The sequence below is a fragment of the Rhincodon typus genome, chromosome 10 (genome assembly GCF_021869965.1).
Source record: "Rhincodon typus isolate 14 chromosome 10, sRhiTyp1.1, whole genome shotgun sequence".
Lineage (NCBI taxonomy): Eukaryota > Metazoa > Chordata > Chondrichthyes > Orectolobiformes > Rhincodontidae > Rhincodon > Rhincodon typus.
This window is the reverse complement of record NC_063341.1, coordinates 34,856,204-34,869,804: the sequence shown is the minus strand read 5'-3', so window position 1 is coordinate 34,869,804 and position 13,601 is coordinate 34,856,204.

The following is a 13,601-nucleotide window of genomic DNA, read 5'->3' as shown; positions in this document are numbered from 1 at the left end:
GACTCTGATGCAGGGTTAATTTTCCCACAACTTCTATCCAAGAGTAATGATTTAAAATAGAAAATCAAGGATGGCACGGTGGCTCAGTGATTAGCACTGTTGCCTCACAGCGCCAGGGATCTGGGTTCAATTTCACCCTCAGGTGATTGTCTGTGTTTCCTCTGGGTGCTCCAGTTTCCTTCCACAGTCCAAGGATGTGCAGGCTGGGTGAATTAGCCATGGGAAATTCAGGGTTACAGGGATAGGCTAGGGGGTTTGGTTGGGATGCTCTTCAATGGTGTGGACTTGATGGGCTGAATGGCATGCTTCCACACTGTAGGGATTCTATGATCCTATGAAATGGTGTTACTGGATTTGGAAATATCTAAGCCTCCAAATATCTATTGCCTGCATTGAACAACATAGAAAACCTCCTACAAACCATTTCAGACAGCTGAAATTATGGAACAAAAAGAAATTGTAAACCTACTTACAAATAGATGGAAGATCAGAAATGCACTTGAACATTTAGAAGACTGGAAATAATGATTGCCAGTAGATAATGATGAAATAAAGGCACAAAGTGCTAACTACAGAAACATTTTTACAATATTGACTACAGTTACAACCAGTTTCGGTAGGTACAAGTACAAAATCCCAGACTTTTCCCTGAATAGGATTCAGAAGGTCTGGGAATTTGAGAATGAAGCAGAAGCTGAGCTATGCAGAACACTCCTCCACCCCATTCTCCCTCTCCTGACTTCAGCACTGACATGCAAGAACAAAAGATCACGTGGATCAGGCTGCATGTGAAAAAGCTTCTTAGCAAGTTACAGAGTTAGAGTAAGCTGAAAGTCTGTTTTAAAATTTAAATTGGACGGTCTCATCCCCATACATAGATTGTGCTAGCTTGTGATGCAAATTATCTATAATTTTGGACTATTTGATAATTTCCTCAACTAGGTTGCAAGTAAGATTGGTTAAAGAATTAAAATGTTATCAATGCAGCAGGTGCCTTCTGACATTCAAGTTAAAAACCATATTCAGACCAATATCATCATCATCTTTGTTTCCTTTAATGACATTATCACCTCAGCTATTTCAGGATGTACATACACACGTCAACAAGGAACATGAATGATAACATCACTAACATAATCTGCATGGATAACTTGGGATCCACAAAGAACAAGCAGAATTCAGGAATTAAATTTGAGGATCGAGAAGAAATGGTTTTCTACAGAATCTACAGAAAACACAAGATAGAGAATTTATTCATGGAAATGAATTGAGAAAAAAATCTATTACCATCACACACAATCTTCCCTATTGTAAACTCTACCTCTAATTTTAAACTGAAGTTTGAATTCCTCAATGCCCACTGATTCCCAAGTGAGTGGACAAAGATGTGGCAACTGGAGCATAATCTGAAAAAAAAGTGTAAAATTGTCCATTTTGTCGGGAAGCATAGAAAAGGAAGTATTTTGTCTAAGTGGAGAGACAGCAGAGCTCTGAAATTGAGAGAGATTTGGATTCCTCATGCAGAAGTTGCAAAAGGTTAGTATGCAGTTATAACAAGTAATTGGGAAAGCTAGTAGAAGGACATCATTTATCACAAGGAGAATTAAATAGAAAAAACAAGCAGTTCATGCTTCAGCTCTTTCAGACACTCATCAAACATCTGGAGTGCTGTGCAAAGTATTGGCCACCTTATTTAAGGAAAGAAACCATTTGAAGCAGTTCAGAGGAGGTTTAGTAGAATAATTTTGGAATGTATGTGTTATCTTTTGAGGAAAGTTTGGAATGGCTAAACTTGTATCTGCTGGAATTTAGAAAAATAAAGAGGCAAATTGATTGAATCATATAAAAAAAGGCAGAGTAGATGTGAAGACGTTGTTTCCTCATGTGGTGAATATAGAACTGGGGGATGCTGTTTAAAAATCAGGGGTGGCTCACCAAAAACATTGGCAATTTGTTTTTCTCTCAGAAGGTTCTGAGTCTTTGGAAATCTCTTCCTGGAAAAGGTGAAAGAAACAGAACTCTTGAATATTTTTAATGGAGATCTAGATAGATGTATTCTTGTTAAGCATGTAATTGAAAAGTTGTCAGTGGTGATCTCATGAATATGAATTTGAGGTTACAATCCGAGCAGCAATGATCTTATTGAATGGCATAGTAGGTTCCGAGGGATGAATGGCCTACTCTTCCTTATTTGCACATTTCCACATCATTCCTAAGAGCTTCAGTATTCATATATTATAAATTCCTTTAGTATTCAAAATCCTGTTGCCCTCCTTAGATAGTATTATGTATTTTAATGGCCTTAGTTTTTGGTAAATTTCTGATACAGTATCATTAACAACGATAATTAAGAACCACTACTCACTTAACAGCAGACCTGTGTAACAGTCAACTCTTATAATCCAGAGACATCTGCCTACCCACAGTTCAGCCTTGTTAATTTCAAAGATATCAGATATTGCATTTGATATCACAGCCTTCATTCTTTCTCAATACTTAATCCTGACAATTTCCATTTTTAAAGACAAGTCCCAAAAACTCAACCTTAAATTCAAATGAATATTTGTATGCCCTGATGCTAAATGTGAAAAATAATTATTTTCTTATTTCCATTAGTTTCCTTAGATACAGAGTATGTTATTTACCTTTATCCATTTACCATTTCTTTTATTGACCTTGAGTACTTTACATGTCGCCTTTCTACTTCCTTTAACGGCTAAGGCTTAAAAGAATTGAAAAATTGTGGTTATGACCTTTTATAGGAAAGCAAAGGGCAAGGATTTGCCAGCAAACCTGGCAAAGTACAGACTGAGTACACGACCTAAGTTTTCAAGCAACAATTCCCAGTAAGTTTTTGGTGGTTGTTTGGCTGTTTAACCCACCCAGAAATATAAACCTCATGCTTATGAAAGTATAAACTTCACCTCACTGAATGTGGGTATTGTAGCAGAAATGTCCTTAAATAAATCAGTTCAATGAAACTGAGATTTTATTGTGAAAGAGGTGTTGATGAAAACCTTTGGGCTTTCCTTCCCACCAATGAGGTAACAAAATGGGTGAGCATGGGACTTATGGGGGAGCAGTTCTTGTCAACTCATTGACATTCCTTCCATTCTGCTATATGAAAGGATTTAAAAGCCTATGATCAAAATCTGTACCTGATATAAAGCTACCAGTAGAGTAGCCTCATAATCTAACACCACTACAGCGATAGAGATCTCTATTTGTAACTGGGCACTGATTTCTAGCTTTGGATCTCAGCCTCTGTGAAAGCTTGTATTGTCAGCAAAATGTCAAGCTGCATCAGTTCACTTCATTTCTACAAAGCAAAAAAATGACTTTTGAGAAAACTGTGTTGATCTTTATTTGAATTTCTATATTACCTTAATGTCCACCATTTTTCATTCAAAGGTTATCTCAATTTAAACTGACATACTAGCTGTGAGGGTCCTTTTTCATTATTACACCCAAATGATCACTTTTACTTTTTGCTGCAAAATCTTTGACATGTTCAAGTGCACCATAAATATTGTGCATGCCATTCAACTGAATGTTTTACATAGTGGCTGCTAACCCAGACTTACATTACCCTTTGTCAGCTCATTTTCATTTTTTTTATGCTAGTTGTCTTAGTTCAAAGGGATGATTGCACAAATATGAATAATATTGTGAAATACTCTGATAATTACAATGTTCAAGTGGAATAGTGATCTTTTGTACATATCCCACAGCTGTAAAATATCCTAACTGAGGAGCAATAAAAAGTTGTCTGAGAATTAATCTTTTTCCCTACCTCTGGATTCCATCTTGATGCCTTTCTCCACTCCAACTACTGCTTTCTGCACTTTGTCAGTAATCTATTTTGGTCATTTTTTTTAACCACCCACTCATTATTTTTTTCCCTAAACTGTAAATATGACATTTATCACAGTTCCTCTGAAAAATATATTCCCATACTTCACTTGGTCTTATCTTCTCTCACAATTTATGGATTTTGAAACCCAAGCTATGCTCACCTTACCATTTTGTTTCATTTTAATTTACTTTGATTTTTTTTTTCTCCAATACTTTTCAGTTTTGTTGACACATTTCACAAAGAGCTTTGGCCCTATAACCAGGTTTCTCAAACTGCGTAGGAAATATATTCTACTGTAAAAGATGAGAAAACCCCAGATCATCTAAGCAGATCTGGCTAACATCTGTTCAATATAATCTCTTACATTCAATCATTTGTCTTGTGCCTATGTATTGCTTGCAATATGTCCACTACTTACTTCTCTGAGGTTAATCTGTCTCTCACCATGACTGTCACCGAATGCAGGAATACGTACCTTTTTTTACAAAAAGTAAACATGTCGCACAAGTCATTACTGATTTCAAATTTTGGTATATCCAATTGCCTAAGTGCTGCAATTTTTGAGATCCTGAGTTTCAATCCAAACAATTTTAGCTTGAAAACCTGTCACAGAGAAACATTTGATCATTTAAACTCAAATTTTGCTCACTTGTGCAGGCACCAGATGGCACTATGCTGTGTTTCAAGAAATATTAATAACAATGATATAATAGTTTTGAATATCTCTGTATCACCTACATTTTGAACCATCTGATGTGCATCAGCACTTTTTAGTATCACATGCAAACTGGATGTGCAAGAATATCTGCATAAGTTGTCACTCGTGCTGTAGAGTGCATTCTCATTAAAGGAGTTCAAACTCTCTGCCAAGATTTGGGTTTTATTGAAGGAAAACAAATTACATTGAGTCCAAAGTGCATATTTATCATTTTCACATTAGCAGCACAGTTCTAGGAAAAGTTTTGTCTCTCTTTTTCTGTCTAAATTTTGTACCAACTGATCTCATTAAGGTGAAGGATGGTGGGAATGGAACATCTCACAGTATCAGCTGTAGATACTTCCAGGTCAGGGACAACTGGATGAAATGTAGGGGAAAATTCCATTAATTATAGGGCATTACAGAAGAAAAGTGTACCATTTGGTCTGTCAAACCTATGCCAGTTTTCAAAGTGTCTAAATTGTTCCTGTGTTTTCATTTGCAATTTACCCAATTTCAATGTGTCCTTTCTTGCAATTGTTTTCTTGACTTCAAATTATACAGGAAAACCTCTTCGAGCAATACCTCCTGATAACTTCGAGTTGTGCTCTAGGGATAGAAATCTGCATAAAAATGTTTTCTTATATATTGTATAAATTTGAGCAACATGTGAGGTTAGCTTAGTCATAGTGATGTTTTGGACAAAAGGGCTCCTGACTGGTTAAGTGGTGGTCAGGTGATTTTGTTTCTTGTCTTCAATTGCCATTAACCTTTTCATACTCATAATGTTTGAAAGTAGTGGGATTTATGCTAATGGTAGAGTTATACAGTACTGGGAATTAGAGTATACCTAGTCTGCTGTTTACAGCAGAGTGTGTTTAGTAATTTTTAGTGAGAATCTAACACTAGGGACCATCTAATTATTTGTAAATTAATTTAACAAAAATTTATTTTTAATTAAATAGTTTCTAGAGGGTAAAAATGGGGTAGTCAGTGGAGTAGTATGCTTCCCCTGTGGAATGTGGGAAATCAGAGACTGTTTAAACGTCCCTGTTACCACATCTGCAGGAAATGTGTCCAGTTGCAGCTCCTATCAGACTGGACAGATCAGTTGGAAACAGTTAAGAATATGCAGGAGGCAGAAAACATCATAGACAAGAGTTTTAGAGATGTGGTCACATCCATGGTTAAAGCAGATAGATGGATGATCACCATGAAGAGCAGACAGATTGTGAAGGAGTCCCCAGTGGCTATCCCCCTCTCTAACAAGTATACCATTTTGGACGCTGTTGGGGAGGCTCATCTATCAGGGGATGGCGACAGCAATAGCCAGAGCAGTGGCACCACAGCTGGCACTGTTGTACAGCAGGGAGGGTCAAGATGCGGTAGAGCAGTACTAAGAGGACCCTATAGTAAGGGACACAGACAGGCATTTTTGTGGCCATAGAAGAGACTCCATAATGTTGTGTTGCCTCTCTGGTGCCAGAGTCAAGGATGTCTTAGACTGGGCACAGGATCTTCTCAAAAGTGATGACTAACAGCCAGCAGTCGTGGTACACATTGGCATAGAGCAGGAAGAGTGATGATGCCCTGCAAAAGGAGTTCAGGGAGTTAGTATTAAGTTGAAATACAGGACTTTAGTGTTGTAGTCTGGGGATTACCCCAAGTACCATGTACATGGCTTGGAATGGGAAGATAGTATAATTAAGTAGGTGGCTAAAGAGCTGGTGTAGAAGAGATGGCTTCAGATATGTGGATCATTGGGATGTTCTTCCAGGGCAGCTGAAACCTCTACAAGAAGGATAGTTTGCACCTGAACTTGAGGGGGCAGGAAGGTTTGCTAGTAGCACTAAAGAGGGTTTAATTACTGGCAGGGAAGTAGGAACCAGAGCAGTCGATCAGCAAGTGAAATGACTGAGGAGGAGTTTGAGACTAAGGTCAGTAAGTCTAAGAGGAAGAACAGACAGGGAGACATGAATGAACATGGCAGAAGTGGTGCTCTGAAGTGTATTTGTTTTAATGTGAGCAGAATGACAGGTAAGGCAGATGAACTTTGAGCTTCGATTAATACATGTAACTATGATGTTGTAGTTATTACAGAGACTTGGTTGAGAGAGGGACTAGACTGGCAGCTTAACGTTCTGGGATTTAGACGTTTCAGTAATGATAGAGAGGGATGTGAAAGGGGTGGGGGGAGTTGAGTTACTGATAAGGGAGAGTATTGCAGTTGTACTGAAGGAGCACACCATGGAGGGCTCATCCAGTGAGGCCATATGGATAGAGCTCGGGGATAGAAAGAATACAATCACTTTAATGGAGCTGTGATACAGGCCTCCCAACAGCCAGCAGGAGATAGAGGAACTGATATGTGGACAGATTATGGAAAAATGCAAAAACAACAGGATTGTTGTGATGAGTGATTTTAACTTCCCCTAAGTTGACTGGGACTTCCTTAGTGCCAAGGGCTTGGATGTGGGTGGGTGGGTGGGAATTGGTTGGTGCGTACAAGAGGGTTTCTGGAAGCAATATGTAAATAGTACAACAAGGGAAGGGGCAATAATTGACCTGGTACTGGGGAATGAGACTAACCAGGTGATCAAAGTTTCAGTGGGGGAGAATTTGGGGAATAGTGACCATAATTCCATAAGTTTTAAGTTACTTATGGAAAATGATAAGTGTAGTCCTTGGGTGACAGTATTAAATTGGGAGAAGACTAACAATGACAATATTAGGCAGGAACTGGGAATGTAGATTTTTGGTGATTGTTTGAGGGTAAAACCACATTTGGCATGTTGGAATCCTTTAAAGACCAGTAGATTAGAGTTCAGAGCCAGCATGTTCCTGTGAAAATGAAGGATAAGACTGAAAAGATTCAGGAACCTTGATTGACAAGAGAAATTGTGAGCTTAGTCAAAAACAAAAGGAGGCATGTATAAGGTTTAGGAAACTGAAGACAGACAGATACTCTGACAAATATAAAGAAAGCAAGAAGGAACTTAAACAAGGAATTAGAAAGGCTAAAAGGAGCCATGATATGTCCTTGGCAAACAGGTTTAAGGAAAAACCCAAGACTTTTTATACATAGATAAGGAGCAAGAAAGGGTAGGTCCAGTCAAGGACAAAGGAGGGAATTTATGGGTCAAGCTGGAGAAAGTGGGTGTGGTCCTTAACAAATACTTTGTAACGGTATTCACAAAGCAGAATGACATGGTGGTTGGAGAATCCATAGAAGACTATCTTGATATTCTACGGCATGTTGATATTAAAAAAGTAGGTGTTGGGTGTTCTGAAAAGCTTTAAGGTGGATAAGTCCCCGCAAACTTGTACGCACCAACCAATTCCCACCCACCCACCCACAACCAAGCCCTTGGCACTAAGGAAGTCCCAGTCAACATAGGGGAAGTTAAAATCACTCATCAAAACAATCCTGTTGTTTTTGCATTTTTCCATAATCTGTCCACGTATCAGTTCCTCTATCTCCTGCTGGCTGTTGGGAGGCCTGTATCACAGCTCCATTAAAGTGATTGTATTCTTTCTATCCCCGAGCTCTATCCATATGGCCTCACTGGATGAGCCCTCCATGGTGTGCTCCTTCAGTACAACTGCAATACTCTCCCTTATCAGTAATTCAACTCCCCCCACCCCTTTCACATCCCTCTCTATCATTACTGAAACGTCTAAATACCAGAACGTTAAGCTGCCAGTCTAGTGGGCCGAAAGGATAAAAATTAATGATGATATTTGACAGCTGCATGAGAAAATAGCTTTGTTAGTAACAAATACTTGGGAGTGTAGGTCAACTGATAAAGTTATATTTCTGCTAGGAGATCAGTTTAAGTGGGAAATCTTTTGCCATCCTTCAAAGAAGATACCAGATGCAGTGGAGACACTCTGGAATTTACGTTAGTGTGTATATGGTAGCTTTCAATAAGGTCTACTATATTAAAATTGGGGGTGTCTTCAATTGAAAAATCTGCCATGTTTTGCTGGTATCATATGGAGACAGCTTTTAGGCATCTTTATGATGTATGTAGATTTGTTTTCTGATGTGGGAGAAGTGAATTTGAAAATAGTCATTCATGGTCTTAAAACAATTGGAAGTCTGGTTTCTGGGACATTTTAAGTATTTGGATTGAAAATCAGGCAGAATGGATTAATATCTCTTTGTATCAACAATCTTATTTAGAAAATGTTGGCCCCATTGTTTCCATACAGGCTCCAAAACTGAAATGGAGGAATTGCAAAGTCTATTTGAACAGCTGAATTGTCTATGTACGCAATTAAGGATTTCTGAAGTATTAGAGTTCAACATAAGAATGAAAAATCCCAAAGTGGAAGATATTACTTTTGCAAATAAAACAAGGAAAAGATCAATAATGTAGCATTGTATTTTAACATTTCCATCAGTGGGAAATGTCAGGAACATGAAACTTATTGTTTTTAACGATGCTTAACAATCTAATTTTCAATGCTTAGTACACAAATCTCTGCATAATGGGTTCTTGAGTGCATAAGGCTCTACGGTTTTTCTTGTGCTAAAGCAAGGTAAACATTGTACTTTGGCTTGGGAAGCTAAAAAGACCAGAAGAGTAGTAAAAAGACTCTTGCTCTTGGGGAGGTAGAATATATGGTATATTACTCAGTAAAAATATAGAATGAATTTCTAAAAAGGGATTAAGCAGAAATAGTCAACAAATGCTCCATTGATAATAAGTCACCAAAGGATAATGTACACAAAGTAATGTATGATTGAAAAAACAGTGAGGATCAATACTGCTGTTTTAAAGCAGATAGTGGAAAATGGAGATACCACCAAATGGTAACGTAATGGTAGATAACAACAGTTATCTAATTGTTGTACAAAGAAAGCAGCAAGTTCTAAAACTGTTGGATGTATTGCAAAGAAAGAAATTGGATTATACCTTGTCACTATGCATGCTTTTGTTCTTTAAAAATTATGGATTGATTTATCTAAAAGGAAATTGGGATATTGATTATCATTTAATATGGTTGGAAGGAATGCCTGAGACCTAATGGAATGAGAGAATGGGTAATGGATATATTTAAAGTTAAATTGGGTTTGAAATGATTGTACAAATATGGGCAGCAAGTAATCAGTAGGGTGTGAAGTTTCTGGAGTCAGGCTAACTAGAATAAAGGTCTCATGTAATAGTGTGGATTTAGGAAATAGGAACAGGAGTAGGCCATTTGCCTGCTCATGCCTGCTCCAACATTCAATGAGATCACGGCTGATCTGTGGCCTAACTCCATATACCTTCCTTTGGCACATATCATTTATTTTTAGTTAAGCAAAGGTATTATCTCAGATTTAAAATTAACTGATCTAACAGCAACTGCCATTTGTGTAAGAGAGTTCCAAATATCTACCACTCTTAGTCTGTAGATGTGCTTCCAAGTATCTCTCCTGACACAGTCTGACCCTAATTCTCAAACTATTTCCATTGGTCAAGGATTCTAGAACGAGGAGGCACAGTCTATCTTTGTCTTCCCTATTTTTTCCTGTTAATATCTTGAAGACTTTAGATCACCACTTAACCATCTAAATTCTAGAGAAAACAGACTTAATTTGTATAAAGCCTCCTCATAACTTAACCATCTAAATTCTAGGTATCATTCTTGTATTCCCTTGAAGACCAACATATCTTTCCTAAGATGAAGTGCCCAGATCTGCTCTCAGTGCTCCAAGTGAGGTCTAACCAGCGTTTTGTATAACTGCAGCGTAACATCCATATCCTTGTATTCCAGTCACTTGATATAAAGGATAGTGTTCTATTGGCTTTCTTGATTATTCTCTGCACCTGTTGCGACACTTTAAAGACCTTTGTACCTGAACCCACAAGTCTCTTTGGACATCCACTGCATTTAACTTCATGCCATCTAGAAAGTACCTTGAACTATCCTTTCTTGGTTCAAGTTGAATAACCTCACACTTGCTTACAATGAACTCCATCTGCCAGAGTTTGCTCATTCATTTTAGCCTAAAATTGCAGGGGAATAGTCATAGATCATCAACCACACTGTTTACAATACTGTCTAACTTTGTGTCATCAGCCAATTTGGATATTTGATTTTCTACACCAATATCCAAGTTGTTAATAAATGGTGTGAATAAATGAGGCTCTAATGGATCCTTATGGGACACCTGGTCACAGCCTTCAAATTTGAGTGCCTACCCTTTATCCTTATTTTCTGTCACTTGTCACTCAACCCATTTCCCAGCCATGTTAGTAATTTGCCCATAGTTCTGCGGGCTTCTATATTAGTTAACAGTCTCCTCATGGGACTTCATCAATTACCTTCTAGAAATTCATAAAAATAGCAGCCATACACATTCCCCTAGCATTCTGTTTAAACACATTTATCTTTTGGAGTATAACATTAGTAATCCATCCTCCATGATTTGTAACCCATTATCATTGTTAAACCAATAATGCCAGTAAGATGCAGAATTATCAATTGTGTTTTCTCCCATTGACAAGGATATTGTGAGACCTACATCAAGTCAAAGTCCATTTCCAAACTTAAACTGATGTGGACATCAGCTTTGGACATCTGGAACTCCTCTGCCTACATCATTGTGGGAACTCAACCAAACACATTGCTTGCAAGATTTAAGAAAACCTTCACCTTTTCAACATCTGTTTATCATCTTTTAGAAAGAGGCAATAGCTGTGGCCTTGGCAGCTACATCATCAACACCTTGATCACACTTTCTTTTATAAAGGATTTGTTACTTCTGTAAGCAGAAGCGACTAAGAAAGATGAAAAATTGGTGATAGCGGAAGGAATGGAACAAAGACAACTATTCTCTGGATTCAGATGGTACACAGTTAAGAGATGTGGAACAGGACAGCTGGAAACTATAAATAAATGTTAACACTCTAAATAAAATCAACTCTGAGATGACTATTCTTCTTTTACCTTTGTCCCACACCCTCTTAAAATCCCTCACTATCAAAGACATTGGCCTGTTGCTTCTATGAAACAAATCTACATTTCACCTAGTTCCCGAAATTTGAAATCTTATCCTGTCTCAATACATGGTCGCTGCTGAAATGTCATAGATTGTCACTCTCTCGCCATGTACTTTGAGAGAGATGATGCATTGAAGATAACAAATTCATTGTACTTTTCTATTCTCTAAACCATCACTGTCTTCACTTCCCTTTTTTTCCCTTTTTTAAGTGATTTGGGTGACAAAGTGTTTATTGCTGATTCTTTCCCTGAAGGATATTATTGAAGTAATTGTGTTTTACAGCAACCCATTAGTTTTCATGGCCATTTTATTGTTACCAACTCTCAAACTAACAGATTTAGTGAATTAAAATGCACAATGTGCTATAGTTGGGTGTCAGCTTGTGACCCATAAGTTTCTAAATCAAATCTTTAACAATTATGTTACCATACCCTACAGAAGAACATAAGCCTTTTTATTTGAAGGGCAGTGTTTGATCATCTTAGTTTGTACACAAAACATGGTTGTTAGCACTGCGGATATATTGAGCAAAATGTTTTTTTCTGGAAACAATGACATTGAATCAAAGTGCTCAGGAGTAGTCAAGATGCTATCAAACTGTATAATGATATTCTAACAGTGTCTTATTCCCAGTTGTTCTGGGAGCTGACTCACAACTAGCAAAGATTGCAGCTCATGACCAGATGGCAGGGTCACAATGACGACTGACAGTGATGTGACAGCATCTAAGGTGAGAAAGGTATATATTTTGTGTGAATTGAACTAATCATTTTCATATTCGCTAATACGACCAGATCATAAGCATGATGCACAGGTGCAGGATATTTGAAATCCTCTTCGAACTCTTCACTTGCATCAAGCAATGCTCCTTGTTAAATCTAAACTTGCTGCAGCAGAGACTAACAAACCATTCTGGGAAATTAATTCTCTTTCAAGATCCTTGGGGACAGTTCTGCTTTTCTGATACTTCATGCCTTGTGAACAGCAAATACCTCTGACATTCTGATATTGTTGATCGCCTCGGCACACTGTGTTTTCATATGCTGCTCTCAGCTTCAATATCATGAGAAGTGTGATCTTAGTCACATTACCAATGGAATTACTTTAGCACTAGGTCAGTAAACAGAATTATACCTGTAATGCACACTTCATTCTTAAATACCATTAGCACAATGAGTGTCAATATCACTGGCAGAAACAAATAGAAACATTTGACAACAAAATATTATAAGAATATAAAGGATGTCGTAACCGATATTCATTTCAAGCCCACCGACTCCCACAGCTACCTAGAATACTCCTCCTCCCACCCACCCTCCTGCAAAAATGCTATCCCCTATTCCCAATTCCTTCGCCTCCGCCGCATCTGCTCCCAGGATGAGGCATTCCACTCCCATACATCTCAGTTGTCCTTGTTTTTCAAGGACCGTAACTTCCCCCCCTCAGTGGTCGAGAACGCCCTCAACCGTGTCTCCCACATCTCCCGCAACTCATCCCTCACACCCCGTCCATGCAATAAGAACCAAAAAAGAATCCCCCTCGTCCTCACGTACCACCCCACCAACCTCCGGATCCAACGCATCATCCTCCGACACTTCCGCCATCTGCAATCCGACCCCACCACCAAAGACATCTTTCCCTCCCCACCCTTATCTGCTTTCCGGAGGGACAACTCTCTCCGTGACTCCCTTGTCCGCTCCACACTCCCCTCCAGCTCCACCACACCCAGCACTTTTCCCTGCAACCACAGGAAGTGCTACACCTGCCCCCATACCTCCTCCCTCACCCCCATCCCAGGCCCCAAGAAGACTTTCCACATCAAGCAGATGTTCACCTGCACATCTGCTAATGTGGTATACTGCATCCGCTGTACCCAGTGTGGCTTCCTCTACATCGGGGAAACCAAGCGGAGGCTCGGGGACCGCTTTGCAGAACACCTACGCTCGGTTCGCAATAAACAACTGCACCTCCCAGTCGTGAACCATTTCAACTCCCCCTCCCATTCCTCAGACGACATGTCCATCCTGGGCCTCCTGCAGTGCCACAACGAT